The 17,608-nt window shown below is 42.2% G+C and overlaps 1 pseudogene; it reads right to left on the bottom strand.

The window, feature by feature from the left end:
• Positions 1–1,599: 1,599 nt before the first annotated feature.
• The window catches only part of LOC146656674 (uncharacterized), a 370,113-nt pseudogene continuing 354,104 nt past the window's right edge, over positions 1,600–17,608 (bottom strand).

Raw genomic sequence — 17,608 nt, 5'->3', positions numbered from 1 at the left:
CTGACACAGTGGCCAGGGAGGCAGAAAAACGGCACATCAAGAAGGCCCTGAGTAAATGTGGTTACCCCAGCTGGACTTTTGTCAAAGCTGTAAAGGCTCCTAAAAAAAGCTCCAGCCAATCCAGGAGAGAAGGACAACTGCTGCCCAAGCGAAAACCTGTAGTGATCCCATATGTGTCAGGACTATCAGAGCAGTTGAGACGCATTTTTTCTAAACACCAGGTCTCTGTGGCTTTTAAACCCCAAAACACGCTGCGCCAAAAACTGGTCCACCCCAAGGATTGGGGCCCCCGACAAAAACAGAGTAACATAGTGTACGCTGTTAAGTGCCAGGAGGATTGCCAGGATTTATACATCAGGGAAACCAAAAAACCTCTGGCGAAGTGGATGGCACAACACAGAAGAGCTGCCTCGTCAGGCCAGGACTCTGCAGTCTATTTACACCTACAGACCAGTGGACATTCCTTCAATGATGAGGATGTACACATCCTGGACAGGGAGGAACGCTGGTTTGAGCGTGGAGTCAAGGAGGCCATTTACGTGAAAAGGGAAAGACCATCTCTGAATCGAGGAGGGGGCCTAATGGTACATCTTTCGCCATCTTACAATGCTGTGATTGCAGCCATTCCCCAACTCTCTGTGAATGGTACTCATGGCCGTTGATCAGTGGGTTTTGGTCAGTGGTTGTTGATCAATGGTCATAAGAATTTGCATAATTAAGATTAAGGAACTGACCTCCCAGCCCATTGTTCCTTCAGTGGGCTGGTTTCAGTTATTATGCAAATGTACTGTTTATAAGATTGGGGAAAATTGCAGTCAGCTGAGACTGAAGAAGTCACTTGGATGAGTGACAAAACATTTCTCCCACAAAACGCTATGTCCAGATGAACAGAATCAACTTTTTGGAGATTTACTTTCCTGGATGATTGAGAATGCATCAAGACGTTATTGGGAAATGATCAGACAAGAGAGGGGTTTTGGGAAATACTATTAAATGTTTAGTTTCTATGTCATATGTTAAAACAACATCAAGATTGAGTTATGTGCATGTGTGTGTTTTGTTTTTTGGGTGTAGCCAATTAACTTTAGATTACATTAAATGCTTTGTTGAGGTTGTTATTTTTGCATCTACATAGCTGTTTACATCATCCATATTAATACATTCATCTGAGTTGAGCACTAAATCAGATAAAAAGTCTGAGAAATCAGACAGAAACTCTGTGTAAGGCCCAGGTGGATGATAGATGATAACAAATAAGACTGGTTCTTGAGTTTTACACCTCAGGTGGAAAAGGCTAAGCATCAGGTTTTCAAATGAATCGAAAGTCTTTCTGTTTCTTTGGTTGATTAAAATGGCTGGTGTGAAAAATTGCTGCCACATCGCCCCCCACCCGGCCTGTGCTTCGAGGTTTCTGATTAGTTTAAATAAGTCAACATCAATGTAGGACTTCAACTCAGCTTCTTGATCTCAACTCTGGATATTCACATTTTAGGAGGTTTAAAGAATTTGTCCATATTAATAGGAATGAGAGCTGATCCATCCAAAATTGGATGGATGCCATCTACCCTAACAAGACCAGGTTTCCTCCAGAAAGTTATCTCAATTATCTATGAAGCCCACATCGTTTTTTGGACACCACTAAGACAGCCAGCAATTTAAGGAGAACAACCAGCTAAACATGTCACTCTTGGCCTGATTGGAGAGGGGGCCAGAGAAAACTAGAAAGTCCAACATAGTTTTGGCAAAGTTAAACACCGATTCAATATTGATTTTAGTGACCTCCAACTGACATAATCAGGTGTCATTACTGCTGATGTGAATTATAATTTTACTGAATTTACATTTACCCTTTGCCAGCGATTTTAAATTTACTTCAGATTCGCCTGCTCTGGCCCCTGGAAGACAATTGACTCTGGTGGCTGGTGTCTCCAGCTTCACGTCTCTCAGAACAGAATCACCAATTACCAGAGTTCTTCTGAGTTTTAATTAAAGTCCCACCTCAACATATCAGGATTTTGTTTCTGTTTGGACAGAAAAATCCAATGGTATTTTTGTTTTTGTCGCTTGACTTGTTTTATTTGTTAAATCCAGCATTAAATTTGGAAAAAAATTAAAATTTGTCCTTTTTATTACCAAGAATTTCAGGGCAAATATTCATTTGTGAAATCCAGCCAAATTCAACTCAGGAATTGTTACTGGTTTTATTTTTTAGGGTGAAGGTTTTTATTACTTAGTGCTAAAATATTGAACTTTATGGGGCTGTGTTTTTTGTTTTTAGTATATATTTTAACTTGCAGCAACTCAGGCTCAGACATTATTTGATGTGTCTCACCAAATTATACATCCTAATTTATTATGATGGTGAAAAAGAAAATTGAACATTTTAGGAGTTTATCTTTAAAAAGTTTTGAAATATTTATGTTCAAATGCTTCGGCAGAGTTGACTTTAGGAAAAAAAGGCCTAAAAGTGGGTTGATCGACCATTTTTATAAAAAAATATATTCTATGACATATGAAGCTAAAATTTGAAAATAATTGTCATATGCATCCAAACTATCTGGAGATGGTCAAGCAAAAGGCCTGGAACGACTTGTGTATAAACCAAACTAGAACCATACAGCGACTCCTATTTCCTCACATTACATTAACCCTGAGGTAATTTGTTCCTCTCACCAAAGGTCTTGGACTGCTCACAGGTCATAGTGTGGAAATAAATTGTGTTCTATTTTAAAAATTGCACACAAACATTGTTTTATGTAACCTGTGTCCACAGTCTAGAGGCTCAGACAGCGCATTATTGAAGTGTCCAAACTGTAGACATGGTATTGTCCTAAATGTCGAAGAGGCTACTGAAGAGCAATCAAGCGATCAACAGGTAAGAATGAACACGAGGCTCTGGTGAAATATTGGAAACCAGAAAAGGTATAATACTATTGAAATTTATGTACAAGTGCTCAGCAAACACTTTTCAGTCTATAGATGGTTTCAACATTTTACACCTAAAAACTTTTTTGAATTATTTATTTTATTATTATTTTAAATTTAATTAAACAGAAATGTCTGTTAAATATAAAAGCAGTTTGCTTATGTTGTTAAAGAAAGGCTAGATTTGACATTAATAGATATTGTCTGCATCTCATTCTGTTTCTGTTTTATTTTGATGAGACTGTGTGTTTCTATGGCTGTATCCCAATTCAGGGTCTTCACCCTTTCGTAGTGGTGTGCGATACTGCATATTTTGGTATCGATCTGATACCAAGTAAATACGGTCCAGTATCACAGATACCGATACTTTTCAATAAATAAGGTGGATTCGCCATTGAATTGCTAAATCTCAATTCATTTTCATGACTTTAAGTGTTTTTTGTAATGTTTCCTTTTTTATTATTAAATTGTTAGAACCCAGGACATAATTGGGACAAAGTTTATAATTAAAAATAAAATACTTTATTATTGTGGCTGGGCGTAGTCTGCAATGCAGTTTCTCTGCAGTTTCTTGTCTTATAGTTTCTCATTGAGAGCCCATAATACAAAAAGTACAATTAAAATTCTCAACAACAAAAACAACTGGTGACAATTTAAATGATATGTAAACAGCTTAACAACCCTCAAAGTGTCTAAGTCACATCACATGACAGAGCAACCTCTAAACACAAGAGGGAGCAGGAGGAGCAAAGTATGCCTGTTCTGTTACACAGCAGCGACGAGTCCGGCAACCTGGCTGTTTCATCTTTGCCGAAAGCACAGCATTCCAAACAAAAGCAAAACTTAAAGTAGAGAATCGATCTCACAAGGCTAGTATTGATCCGATACCAACTTGGTATCAATACAATTGATATTTGGATCGATCTGCACACCACGATCCTTCAGAGGCTGCATTTGAAGGTCGATTACATCACAGTCACGCGACAGAGGCTGCTTCAAATGCATCTTTCATTTCCACCAATTTGAAGGATGGATCGGTGTATCCTTCGTGGCCCAACATGTTCCCAGAATTCATAGCGCGTCAGTGGGTGTGGATAATTTTGCTGAAAAAAACGGCGGACGGCTGAAGTGGGGCGATTGAAGAGTAAACTTTTAAAAGTAAGTACTGAATATTATGTCACTTATTTATGTCGAAATGTTAAATAACGAAGAACATTAAAACATTACTGTTGGCCACATGTCGGCAAAGTTATGTGACATTAGTGATGTTTGTACTTTCAGCGTTAACTTGGTTTTAAAGCCTTTACTTCAAAATATACGCCGTTCAATAGTTGACGTTAATCTTACAGAGAATGTGATGATTTTATGGATAATTAAAGTCAGTCATATATCCACAAACACAACAAGCTGAAAGTCAGTGATGCTGCTCGGTTTGCAGTCCTGAACATCACGGCACAAGCAGGATTCACTGCACTGTTAATGTGAGCTGTGTTATATTGCTGCCTCTGTTCGGTGGTGTCGAGCCAAATGGACTTTAACGTGTGTTTGAACGAGCTGACGGTTCACTCGTTAAGCTGAAAGAAAGATGCTTTAATCACAGCAGTCACACATGTGTCCACTGCACCATCTGGAACTCTTCTTGTTTCGTAATAACACAAACACTAAATCCTGCTTCTCTGGTGCTGTTGTGTAGCAGTGTGTACACCTGAGACTGTCACCTGTCTGTCTGTCCTGCACTCTCTCTCTGTTTCTTTCTCTCTGATTGTGGAATAAAAGTATGAACATGTGTTTATAAGTTACACTTGTGTTTGAATCCTGCAGCTTCTCACACATTTGATTTCCATGTGTGACGACTGCAAGTGTCCAGAGTGAGGACAGACTGAGGGACCCACTGCTGCACATCATCTGTGAGGCTTTGCAGCCCTGATGATCCACCAGGACAAACTCAGCAGTGTGTGAGGAAGAGGAGGAGGAAGAGCCAGCAGCAGCTGACAGATGGAGAGAATAGACAGACTGTTCCCTGTTTGTGAAGGACTGCTAGGAAAGTTTAACATAACTGTCTGTCCTGAATCAGTCTTATTAGGTAATGTTCACATAATTTTATCATTCCAGTGTCTTCAGTGTGGGAGAAAGTACTCAGAGTACTCAGAGCCTTCACGTTACACACTATGAAAGGCAGCAACAAGTTTAATGTTCAGAAACCTAAAGTATGTATCAGCAGCAGAATGGAGCTGTGGAGTAGCATAACATAAGCAGCATGAAAGGTGATAGTAAGACAGCATCTGCAGACAGTTCAAGTTTCTTTTAAGTGTCCTTTATTTTCTGGCGTCGCCTTTCAACAATTATCTCACAAAAACATCAGAAGCTGTGAGTCAAAATCTCACCTGCTTCATATAAAATTCCACTCACACCTGGATCTCATTAACCTCTACCATTGGGAAAACAGGGTAGACTAAATAACACAGTCTAGACAAAGAAACAGGAATAAAATCATTTTTCCACTTAACAAACTCATTCACCCAACTAAACAGTTTGAAAAGTCAATCTCTTCACCTAATCTGACTCATGGGGTTATTTTAAATGAAATAAACAATTTTACACAAAATAAACACCCCTTCATTTGGTTACACCCAATTGACATGATCAGTGACATCATATCCTATAAAATCAGGAAGTACTGGGGCGGCCCTTCCCACATACCTGTTTTACACATAGGACGTGTCCAAAGGAACACACAATGGTACGTATAACCAAACTACATAAACAAATGAAAGATTCAAATCAATTAATGATGAAGTGACATTTAGCTTTAAGTGCATTTGCACAGATGACATAAATATAACCAATGCTACCACAAACAGACCCGGGATAGTATGTAGAGCTAAGGTTACATGTGCTGTGTTTACATTAAAGCATTATGATAGACTATAGGATAACAGAACACAGAATAACAATATACGCAAGTGACAAATGGCAAATGAATTCTGTCCTAGCCACTTTGTCACAGGAGCTAAAAATAAATGTCCATGTTTGTTTCAGTTCTATGAAGCTTTGAGTATTTTGGATTAGTAGTACTGCTGTGTTTGTTGCATCATATTGCTGCAAATGTTTTATATATTCTGAGGTTAAGTTGACCTAAAATGTTACATGATATTTTATAAGGATGTTATGTGGTTGTAGACTTTCTGCCCAGTTTGACCCATTTAGCAGAAGTCAGCCTGTTTAAGGCTCTGATATCTATTCTGTGTGACTTAAAGCAGTTATGACATGGTCTGATTTTCTCACCCAATAAAGGAATATTTAATATATCAGTCTACTCTTCATTCTATCAGACACAGTTATCACAGCTCGTACATTTTCTTTTTACAAATGTATGTAACCATTGAGCCAAATGTAGTAATACCAACATAATAAAAGAACAATATGTCTCATATATAATACAGCTATTGTCACAGGTATTCGTCTCATGTTAGGTTTCTGATTATACTTCATGCGTTATTCCTTTTTAGCTTTTAGTTGAGGTTAAGCCATTAATTATGTTTTCCTTGGTTTCTATGTTTGGGTTCTTGTCTAGTTTATCATGTGTTTTAGGTCTGATAAGCTTGTGTTGTCATGTCTAGTTTCCATGTTCCCTGTTTTATTTTAAATAGGTCTTGTGTTCATGTGTTTAGTTTTACTCTCCCCTCTCTTGTTATTATGTTTCATTCTTGTCAGCTGTGTCCTCATGTATCTCCACTGATCACCTCATGTGTGTATTTAAGTCCCCAGTCTTCCTGTGTTCAGTATTGCATCATCTTTGTTCCCTTCCCTGTGTCTATTTTTAAACTTCATATTGTCCCTTTAACTTTCATTGTATTATCAGTGTTCATAGCTTTCATAGTCTCTCTAGTCTTGTCACAGTTTATTCATAGTTTTCTTATTTGGTCTCAGCCTTTTTGCTTCATTTTTATAGGCTCAAGTATCAGCCCCAAATATATGGAACACCAGGACTGACATAATGAATGAATTAAATACACCATTAAATACTTAATCAAATGTGGCAATAATTAATTAAAATGGGAAGTAATTAATTGAATAAATATTTAAGATAAGATAAGATAAGATAAGATAACCTTTATTAGTCCCACACGTGGGAAATTTGTTTTGTCACAGCAGGAAGTGGACAGTGCAAAAGTTATGAGGCAAAAATTAGAATACAATAAGAATAAATACAGTATACAACTGTACAGAATAGAATAAAATAAAATACTATATACAGTAGAATAAAATAAAATAAATATACAATAAGATAAAAATAGAATACAAATACAAATACTATATACAACTGAGTAAAAATACAACGATGACAGAAAGGATTATTGCACTTAGTATTATTGCATATGTATGGATGTGTGTGCTTGATCAGTTAAAGTCTTTATTATGGAGTCTGACAGCAGTGGGGAGGAAAGACCTGCGAAATCTCTCCGTCCCACACCGTGGGTGCCGCAGTCTCCCACTGAAGGAGCTGCTCAGTGCTGTCACAGTCTGCTGCATGGGGTGGGAGATGTTGTCCATCAGGGATGACAGCTTAGCCGCCGTTCTCCTGTCACTCACCACCTCCACTGGGTCCAGAGGGCATCCTAGAACAGAGCTGGCCCTTCGGATCACCCTGTTCAGTCTCTTCCTGTCCCCAGCAGAGATGCTGCCGCCCCAGCAGACCACACCATAAAAGATAGCAGAAGCCACAACAGAGTCATAGAATTTCTTCAGGAGTGGGCCCTCCACTCCAAACGACCTGAGTCTCCGCAGCAGGTACAGCCTGCTCTGCCCTTTCCTGTAGAGGGCGTCTGAGTTATGAGTCCAGTCCAGTCTATTGTTCAGATGAACACCAAGGTACCTGTAGCTGTCCACAGCCTCCTTTACGACACATTTATTTAATTATTAACACATTTAAATGGTAAATGGACTGATTCTTATATAGTGCTTTTCTACTCTCACGGAGTACTCAAAGTGCTCTATACAACATGCCTCATTCACCCAGTCAGACCCATTCTCACAAGCACTTTATCTATACATAGTGCTTTCTAACGACATTCATACTCCGATGGATGCATCGGAGAGCAAGTTCGGGTTAGTATTGTCGCGAAATCGATCAATGTAGAGCAGTGTCACAAACCACGGAGGCCCCAGAAAAGTGCAAGCAAACGTTGAGTTTATTAACAGCCCGGAGAAAACATCAACATATGTCTTCTGACCAAAATACATGTTGTGGACACTTATAAAGCAGCGGGGTACACGCCCCCCTCCCCCCTCCCCATGGCGTCAATTACAGATTAAAATAGGTTCCAGACATTAGTCACAGTTAATCGTACATTTTTAATAGCTATAAGCAGACATAGAACTTCTCATTTTGATAACACCTTCCATACAAGGTAATAAACTTCAAGCCCTCAGGGTCTCTGAGGCTAATTATTGACTCTGATCATCTGTTGCCAAGTAGAGTAAAATATAGTAAGACACCAAATGAGTTAAGGCCTCAGGCCGGACACATTCCTAGATTATATGTATTATATGTACTGTAACCATGCGTTGCAGTTATCCTTCTATGTTCTAGTTTCCCTCAGCATGTATCACCTGGATAGTCACGCCAGTGAAGCTTAAAACCCTTAATGAACCGAACATCAACTCAAAATAAGCACAGATATGCAATGTGTATAAAATATTTCTAACTGTACTTGTAGTAAAAGTTAACATAATGGAAGAATCCTCAAATGGACATCTTCAATAAACAACTGTAATGCAGTATCAATACTGTGAGAAATATTATTAGATGAAATAATGCTGTAAAGAATGTTATTAATGCAATTATAATGATGCAGATTATATGGCAGCAATAAAAGAATTTCTGTATCTCCACAGTATCTTGCCCAAGGATACTTGACATGCAGACTGGAGGAGCCAGGGATCGAACCACCAACCTTCCGATCAGTAGGTGACCAGCTCTACCTCGTGAGCTACAGCCACCCAATGTATTAATGATGTATTTATGTAATTCATTTTGGCACTATTGTACCCTTCATGTCTCACCTTGAAATCATTTACCTCTCAGCCTCACCCATCAAACTAAGGGGGCGGGGTTAACGCTGCCACTGCAGCTTCTCTAACATTTGATTAGTTGCCGTGCAAAGTCAGTCAAGACAGATCGATTCTACATAATCGATTGCTTGTGTGGACTTGGGGCAGCCAGGTATCCCAGAATGCATTTCAAATCACTGGCAGCAATGGTGGTGGTGTAAAATTTTAAAATACCCCATTTTTCTGTCACCAGCTACACTTAATCGTGTTTTAGCCGCAAATATAGTCGTGTAATCTCCACATGTCTGGTCAGGTTGTCAACATAGAACATGTTTGCAAAAGTGCTCAGATGTTTTCAGAGAGGTCACTTGCTCTGTTAACAGTGAGCTGACAGAGTGTACTGGGCTCACAGCCCCGGTGTTGTTTGTTTTTTTTTCTTTTGTGTGCGGGGGGGGGGTCCTCCAAAAAGTTGATTCTGTTCATCTGGAAGTAGCGTTTTGTGGGAGAAACGTTTCGTCACTCATCCAAGTGACTTCTTCAGTCTCAGCTGACTGCAGGTTTCCCCAATCTTATAAACAGTACATTTGCATAATGACTGAAACCAGCCCACTGAAGGAAAAATGGGCTGGGAGGTCAGTTCCTTAATCTTAATTATGCAAATCCTCATGACCTGCAGTCAGCTGAGACTGAAGAAGTCACTTGGATGAGTGACGAAACGTTTCTCCCACATAATGCTATGTCCAGATGAACAGAATCAACTTTCTGGAGATTTACTTTCCTGGATGATTGAGAATGCATCAAGACGTGCGTGTGTGTGTGTGTGTGTGTGTGCGGGGGGGTATGTTAACCGGTTTGATTACATATTCCACTCTCCGTGTTACAAATGTTGCATTCGCAGATTCTCATTTTCACCGAACGATCGTCTCTTTCCGCCTGGTCTTGTGTCTCTGTGCTTCTGTAACATAAAGAACGAGCTGACATTTTTCTCACAACACCAGCGATCAGCTCAACAGACCCTCAGTTTACCTGCATACATCCTCCTAACCTGTCAGCTGTTTAACACCTGCTGCTAATTCATGAAACACGCCCATGTTACCTGGTGATAGTTACAGATTAACTGGGCAGCCGGAGCTCAATATAACACAATGTCAGCGAATTTTTCTGCACAACATAAGTAAATATAGTTATTTTCCCGAGTGCAGAGCTGCTGGAGCTTGTTTCCCTACAGAGCACTTTATAGGCGAACCCACTTTATCCGCGGCTGATGTTCAATCACCGGCACACAGCTTTGAAACCTCAACTGAGTTTTAGCTCTCAGTGGTTAACCCTTTAAGACCTACCATAGAACCAAGTCCAACAGAGCTTATATTATATTTTTACATGCTGTAGTGCCATTTTTGGGAGCATTTCAAGTTGCTATACATCAATACAACCATTATAGCCCAGATTTTAATAATATGTATGCATTAAGTGCATAGTAATTACATAAATTCCAAAAAAGTGCAATAAACTACAAAAAAAATGAAAATCGTTTTTGCTTTTTTAACATATATTTCTAGTTAGAGAAATTTAAGAGGCTTATCCCTCAAAACTGCAAATACAAAAAAGTTGCACAAAATAGTTTCCCACCACAGGAAATTTATTTTGAGTGTCTTCATAGTTTTATTTTTGAAATACACCAATTTTTATATACTGCAGGAAAAACGAAAATAAATATTATACTGCAAATTTGCAACAAAAACAGCATATGCATCAAAATAACCTATTTCCAGCAGTGCAATGTGAGTCCTAAGCATCCCAGAAACGACACAGAAAGTCATAAAGTCAAAGATAACTTTTAAAAACACCAGTATAAGCTCATGAGGCCCTGATGGTAAAAAAAAAACTACATTTCCGCAAAAATGACCTCACTTCGTGCAGGTAATTGCGGACATGCAAAAGTTCGCGCTGACGTCTATTCCAACATAGGAAGTGTTATGAACAGCTGATCGGATCGCCAAAGCGCGTTTCTGGAATATTATGTTTTTGTTGCTGCAAGTGCTTTTTATGCAGTTTTTGCAAAGCTATATGTGGAAGGAAACTGTGACCTCGGACAAGCTGATGGCATAAGATGTAAGTACAACTCCTCCGGTTTCATATGCAAAAAAAATTATTGCGCTAGCTTACGTGGTTGCAGAGCTACCGGGATTTAAAAATAGTTACGCAAAACAGAGCGTGCCAGCTCCCAACGGTTTTAAAGGGTTAAACACTGGACTTAATTCACTCAGGTTCTGTCTGTCGGGTCACGTTTACGTCAGTGTTTTATTTACAACTGAGCAAATCGGTTTGGCTGAGGTTAGAGTTACATTTCATAACTGCATAATTTTACTGAAGTTTAATGGCTCACTAGCACATGTGTTAGACTGAACTATTCGCTTTTCTTTATCAGGTGTGTTTTGGAATTTTTTAACAGTGAATTTTGGGATCAAACTGACTTTTAAAATGTTTTTATACAAAGAAGAAAGACAAGGCATATTTCCACCGAGAGGAGCAGAGTTTGCAACAGCGTGTTTATCATGAAGACTGCAACCTGGACAGAAATATTACATCATCTGTTTTTTAATAGTTATTCAACTGTATTCTAAGCAACAGCTATCTGTTAGAATTTTTAGAGTTTACTTAACTAAAAATAAATGAGGTTAACATATGATTTGTGTGGGTTTTTTTTTATTTTTATTTTTTTTGCTGTTTCGGTCATGTTATGTTTAACTGTCAAAGGCTTGTTAGAAACTATGAAACACATCATGCAGACTTCTGGATGTTAGAAGAAAGCTAATACTGCTCATGAATGAGACTAAAGGCAGGAAGGTGTCCTTTAAAACTAAACATGTTAATAGGACTTCCCTATTTATATCATAGTTTATGATATAGCACGTGTATTTCATTAATTGCCGATTTATTTCAGTGTAGTGGTGAACAGTCACACAGCTCACATGGGCGTTATCTGTGATACTCCTTAACTATAACTTATCCAAGTTAATTTCAGTTAACCATTAAGACAGTTCTTTTGCAAAGAAAAACAAACACTCATGTTGCCGGTAGGTTTCCGCAGTGCCAGCTGTTTAAATTACAGCTGCTTACGCAGTAACCATGGTAACCACAGTCTCTGAGCGGCTGGATCGACACCGGTCAGAAAACAATTTTGAATATATGATCTTAAAACAGGACACAGCCACTATATGTACTGACCTCATATCAAATGTGTACGTAGACTGTATTATTGTTTGACTTTTGTGTTATATCTAATCTTCCCTCTCAAACATTTAAACAGCAGCGACTCTGCAGCTGAGGGAATACAAACTCAAATTGCCGGAACAGGTTTGATCGTTTCTTGCGTGTATTAATTTGTTTATTTATTAAGATAAGATAGATAAGATACCTTTATTAGTCCCACGAGTGGGAAATTTCATGTTAAGGCTGCCGATCAATTGCACGCAATGGCGGCGCCATCTTACCCCCCGACCATACATACATTACACAAAAACATCACATGGGGAAGACAGGTCAGAGAGGTATAACAATGGAAAATGCACAACATGAGGAAAGATAAGGAGAAAAAAAAATAACTCCCCCCAGACAGAGCTCCAATAGGGAGATCAATTTGAGAACAGAAAAAAGAACACCTCTGCACATAGCACATGAAAAAACCTTCATCCACCGTCAGCATCGGAAGGGAATAAGCGTCGAAGGCGTTTGGAGGGGGGATGAGTGTACATCTGCATGTGTGTGTGTATATATATATAAAAACACCCAGCACGCCCATGCGGGCGGTTTATCCTTCAAGCTCGGGTCCTCTACCAGAGGCCTGGGAGCTTGAGGGTCCTGCGCAGTATCTTAGCTGTTCCCAGGACTGCGCTCTTCTGGACAGAGATTTCCGATGTTGTTCCCGGGATCTGCTGGAGCCACTCGCCTAGCTTGGGAGTCACCGCACCTAGTGCTCTGATTACCACAGGGACCACCGTTACCTTCACCCTCCACATCCTCTCGAGTTCTTCTCTGAGCCCTTGGTATTTCTCCAGCTTCTTGTGTTCCTTCTTCCTGATATTGCTGTCATTCGGAACCGCTACATCGATCACTACGGCCGTCTTCTTCTGTTTGTCTACCACCACTATGTCCGGTTGGTTAGCCACCACCATTTTGTCCGTCTGTATCTGGAAGTCCCACAGGATCTTAGCTCGGTCATTCTCCACCACCCTTGGGGGCATCTCCCATTTTGACCTCGGGACTTCCAGGTTGTACTCAGCACAGATCTTCCTGTACACTATGCCGGCCACTTGGTTATGGCGTTCCATGTATGCCTTGCCTGCTAGCATCTTGCACCCTGCTGTTATGTGCTGGATTGTCTCTGGGGCATCTTTACACAGCCTGCACCTGGGGTCTTGCCTGGTGTGATAGACCCCAGCCTCTATGGATCTTGTGCTCAGAGCTTGTTCTTGTGCTGCCATGATTAGTGCCTCTGTGCTGTCTTTCAGTCCAGCTTTGTCCAGCCACTGGTAGGATTTCTGGATATCAGCCACCTCCTCTATCTGCCGGTGGTACATACCGTGCAGGGGCCTGTCCTTCCATGATGGTTCCTCGTCTCCCTCCTCTTTCTTGGGTTTCTGCTGCCTGAGGTATTCACTGAGCACTCGGTCAGTTGGGGCCATCTTCCCAATGTATTCTTGGATGTTCCTTGTCTCATCCTGGACTGTGGTGCTGACACTCACCAGTCCCCGGCCCCCTTCCTTCCGCTTAGCGTACAGCCTCAGGGTGCTGGACTTGGGGTGAAACCCTCCATGCATGGTAAGGAGCTTTCTTGTCTTGATGTCAGTGGCTTCTATCTCCTCCTTTGGCCAGCCTATTACCCCAGCAGGGTACCTGATCACGGGCAGGGCGTACGTGTTGATGGCCCGGATCTTGTTCTTACCATTCAGCTGACTCCTCAGGACTTGCCTGACCCTCTGCAGGTACTTGGTGGTTGCAGCTTTTCTAGCGGCCTCTTCATGGTTCCCATTCGCCTGTGGGATCCCCAGGTACTTGTAACTGTCCTCTATGTCTGCAATGTTGCCTTCTGGTAGTTCAATCCCCTCAGTTCTGACTACCTTCCCTCTCTTTGATACCATTCGACTACACTTCTCCAGTCCGAACGACATTCCAATGTCATTGCTGTATAGCCTGGTAGTGTGGATCAGTGAATCGATGTCTCATTCACTCTTGGCATACAGCTTGATGTCATCCATGTACAGGAGGTGGCTGACAACTGCTCCGTTCCGTAGTCGGTATCCGTAGCCAGTCTTGTTAATGATCTCACTGAGGGGGTTCAGGCCTATGCAGAACAGCAGTGGGGACAGAGCATCTCCTTGGTAGATCCCGCACTTGATGGTGACTTGTGCTATGGGCTTGGAGTTGGCCTCTAGTGTTGTACGCCACATCCCCATTGAGTTCCTGATGAAGGCTCTTAGGGTCCCATTGATCTTGTACAATTCTAGGCATTCCAGTATCCAGCTGTGGGGCATTGAGTCATAGGCCTTCTTGTAATCAATCCAGGCAGTGCACAGGTTGGTCAGTCTGGTCTTGCAGTCTCGGCTGATTGTTCTGTCTACCAGTAGCTGGTGTTTTGCGCCTCTGGTATTCTTGCCAATTCCTTTCAGTGTCCCGCTCATGTATTGACCCATGTGCCTGTTCATCTTAGCCGATATGATGCCTGACAGGAGCTTCCATGTAGTACTGAGGCAGGTTATTGGTCGGTAGTTGGAGGGGACCGGTCCCTTCTTGGGGTCCTTGGGGATCAGGACCGTCCGGCCTTCGGTTAGCCATTCCGGGTGTCTCTCGTTAACTAGCAGCTGGTTCATTTGTGCTGCCAGACGCTCGTGGAGTGCAGTCAGCTTCTTCAGCCAGTAGGCGTGAACCATGTCGGGCCCTGGTGCTGTCCAACTCTTCATACTGGAGACCCTTTCTTGGATATCTGCCACTGTGATGGTTACTGGACCCTGTTCAGGGAGGTCGCTGTGGTCTGCCCTCAGATCCTCTAGCCACTGAGCATTGCCGTTATGGGTTGCATCCTTCTCCCATATGCTCTTCCAGTATTGCTCCTTCTCCAGCCTTGGTGGTGCTGTTCTCTTATTGTTCCCTTGCCACTGAGAGTACACCTTTGCTGGTTCTGTGGAGAACAGCTGGTTTATTCTCCTGCCTTCTATCTCTCTGGTGTACCTCCTCAAGCGGCTGGCCAAGGCTGTGAGTCTTTGCTTGGCAGTTTCCAAGGCCTCAGGTATGGACAGCTTGCTGTATTTCTTAGGCACCTTCTTTGTCGCACCTTTCTGCAACTCCGTTAGTTGGCTAACCTCCCTCCGTGCTACTTTGATCTTGCCCTCTAGCCTCCTTCTCCATGGAGGGTACTGCCCCTTGTCGCTGTTCAATTTGTAGCCAAGCATCTCACTGATCACTGTTGCCGTATTGTAGATCAGCTTGTTAGTGTCGGTAATCGTGGTTGTAGGTATTGTCCGTAGTGCTGCATTAACATCATCTAGCAGACCTTCTGAGGGTACTTCACGTAATCTTGGTAACCGACTACGGGGGATCCAGGTTTCAAGCTTGGCCATGATCCTATTTTTCAGGTCAGTTCCTCTCGCACTCAACGATCCTTCTCCTATCGCACTTGGGGCTATGTACCCAATCTCGGGTGGGGGTGATGATATCGCCCCCCTGACCTGGCGTCCTGACTCCTCCTTGCCGTAGCATTTGTGTTGTACCTCGTCAATCTCTAGCTGTGAGAGCAGTCCCTTCTTTCGAATGTTGGAACACTGAGCTACTAGTTGTTTCGCCGTCATTGTGGATGTTGGGTATCGAAGAATCCATAGGTCCCTCATCCTATTCATGTAGCCCCTTCCGCCGGGGTTACTTGCGTAGTAGCATTCCAACAACGCCCTGTTTTCGTCTCTTGCCCACCGATGCCTTCTTGTTCCAGTAGCCCACTTTTCGTCAGGGTGCCCTGGTTCCTCAACACCTGACGCGGACCTTGTTGATCCGGGCGACGTCCGAGCCGGCATGCCTTCATATTTATTTGTCTCACTCATGTCTGCGGTAGGCTCGCTTAGCATAGGGGGTCTAGCCTTAGGACCCTTACTGGATACAGACGCCCCAGGCAGGAATCGAACTTGCGATCCTCTGTTCCAAAGGCGTGTAGTCTAACCACTGCGTGTGTGTGTGTGTGTCCAGAAGTCAGCTGAGACAGTGTCCTTCGCCCTGCCAGGCTAAGTAAACAGACTTCCAGCCAACCCAGGTGGCCTTGCATAGGATAGGAAGAACAGTCAAAGCACAGTCTGTTATCAGGGGGTTTTTGTTCAACTCCAGCCTTGAGACCACAGCTGGCGCTGAAGTGGTATCCGCATGAAGTGATCGTGGTTTTTACTTTAGTGCGAACAACTCATATGAATTTCAAAGCTGTTCTAACAGTCCGACACTGGTCTCTCAATCTCCTGCTGGAGACCCGTGAGCTTCTCCATGATGTTATCAAACTTACGCTCCGTGATGTTGTCATTCTTGTGCTCAAAGAGCAGATTCTGAAAACTCACGAGCGCAGTGAGCTTCTCCAAGATGTAATCCAATTTGTTCTCAGAGGTCTTATTCTGAGTGTTCACAGCAGCTGCAAGCTTCTCCGAGATCTTTTCCGTGCTGCACTCAATGAGCCCATTTTGCGAACTCACGCCTCGTCCCATCGTTTCAATCCCAGCAGGCAGCCTTGTGGGAGTTTGAACAGCCGGTTCCGCTTTCTTAATTCTTCGATAAACCAGGGCCAAGCCAGCTCCGATCAGCAAGAACCCTGTTATCATGGTTCCGAATAGATAGATATCTTCAGCGTCTTCGATCGACAGTCCCGCCAGGCACACGACCCTCCAGTTATGCCACCCGTTTATCGTGTATCCGGCAGGGAAAGTACCTCCAGGACACTCAGGCTCACCCGAGCCCAGACTTCTCGTTGAGAAAAGGGTGTCAATTGCATTCAGGGACCAGTTGATCAAATCCATAATTCCTCTTTTAGGTTTTAGAGAACAGACTGTGAGAGAGTGTTCCAGGGAAAGTAATACAAAAAAAACAGGAGACTAGACAAGGACAGCAGGGAATGTATAAATGTAATTTTTATCTGCTGCTGAGTCTCTTATGCTTCTTTTAAAAAAGTTTATGCATTTATAAAAACCCTGTGGGAGGAAGCCAGAGTACCAAGAGGAAACCCACGCAAACACGGGGAGAACATGCAAACTCCACACAGAAAAACCCCAGCCTGATGGTGGAATTGAACTCAGGACCTTCTTGCTGTGAGGCAACAGTGCTAGCCACCGTGCCACAGGTTTTTAATGTTAGTTATGATTCAGAATTGGCGACTGAAAAGCGTATGACACATACGAACACCAGGAAATGAAAACCTGATAAATATAACCTCAGTAAATTAAGGCCGTGTACAGCGTGGGTTATGGAAGTCGAGTACCTGGGCATGCGCTTTGTCGGCGGTAATAACAGCTCGATTGCTTGCGAGGCTAGGGGGTCTATCTCACGCTTTGCCGTGAGACTGGACTGGGCAGACATCTCCGAAATAATTGAAGCAATTTTGTAAAGA

The sequence above is a fragment of the Rhamphochromis longiceps genome, linkage group LG12 (assembly GCF_057381845.1).
Source record: "Rhamphochromis longiceps isolate RC_006_pf linkage group LG12, R_longiceps_female_GT1.1, whole genome shotgun sequence".
In the NCBI taxonomy this organism is placed as follows: Eukaryota; Metazoa; Chordata; class Actinopteri; order Cichliformes; family Cichlidae; genus Rhamphochromis; species Rhamphochromis longiceps.
Note: the sequence above shows the minus strand (reverse complement) of the source record. Positions and strands in the feature narration are given on the sequence as shown.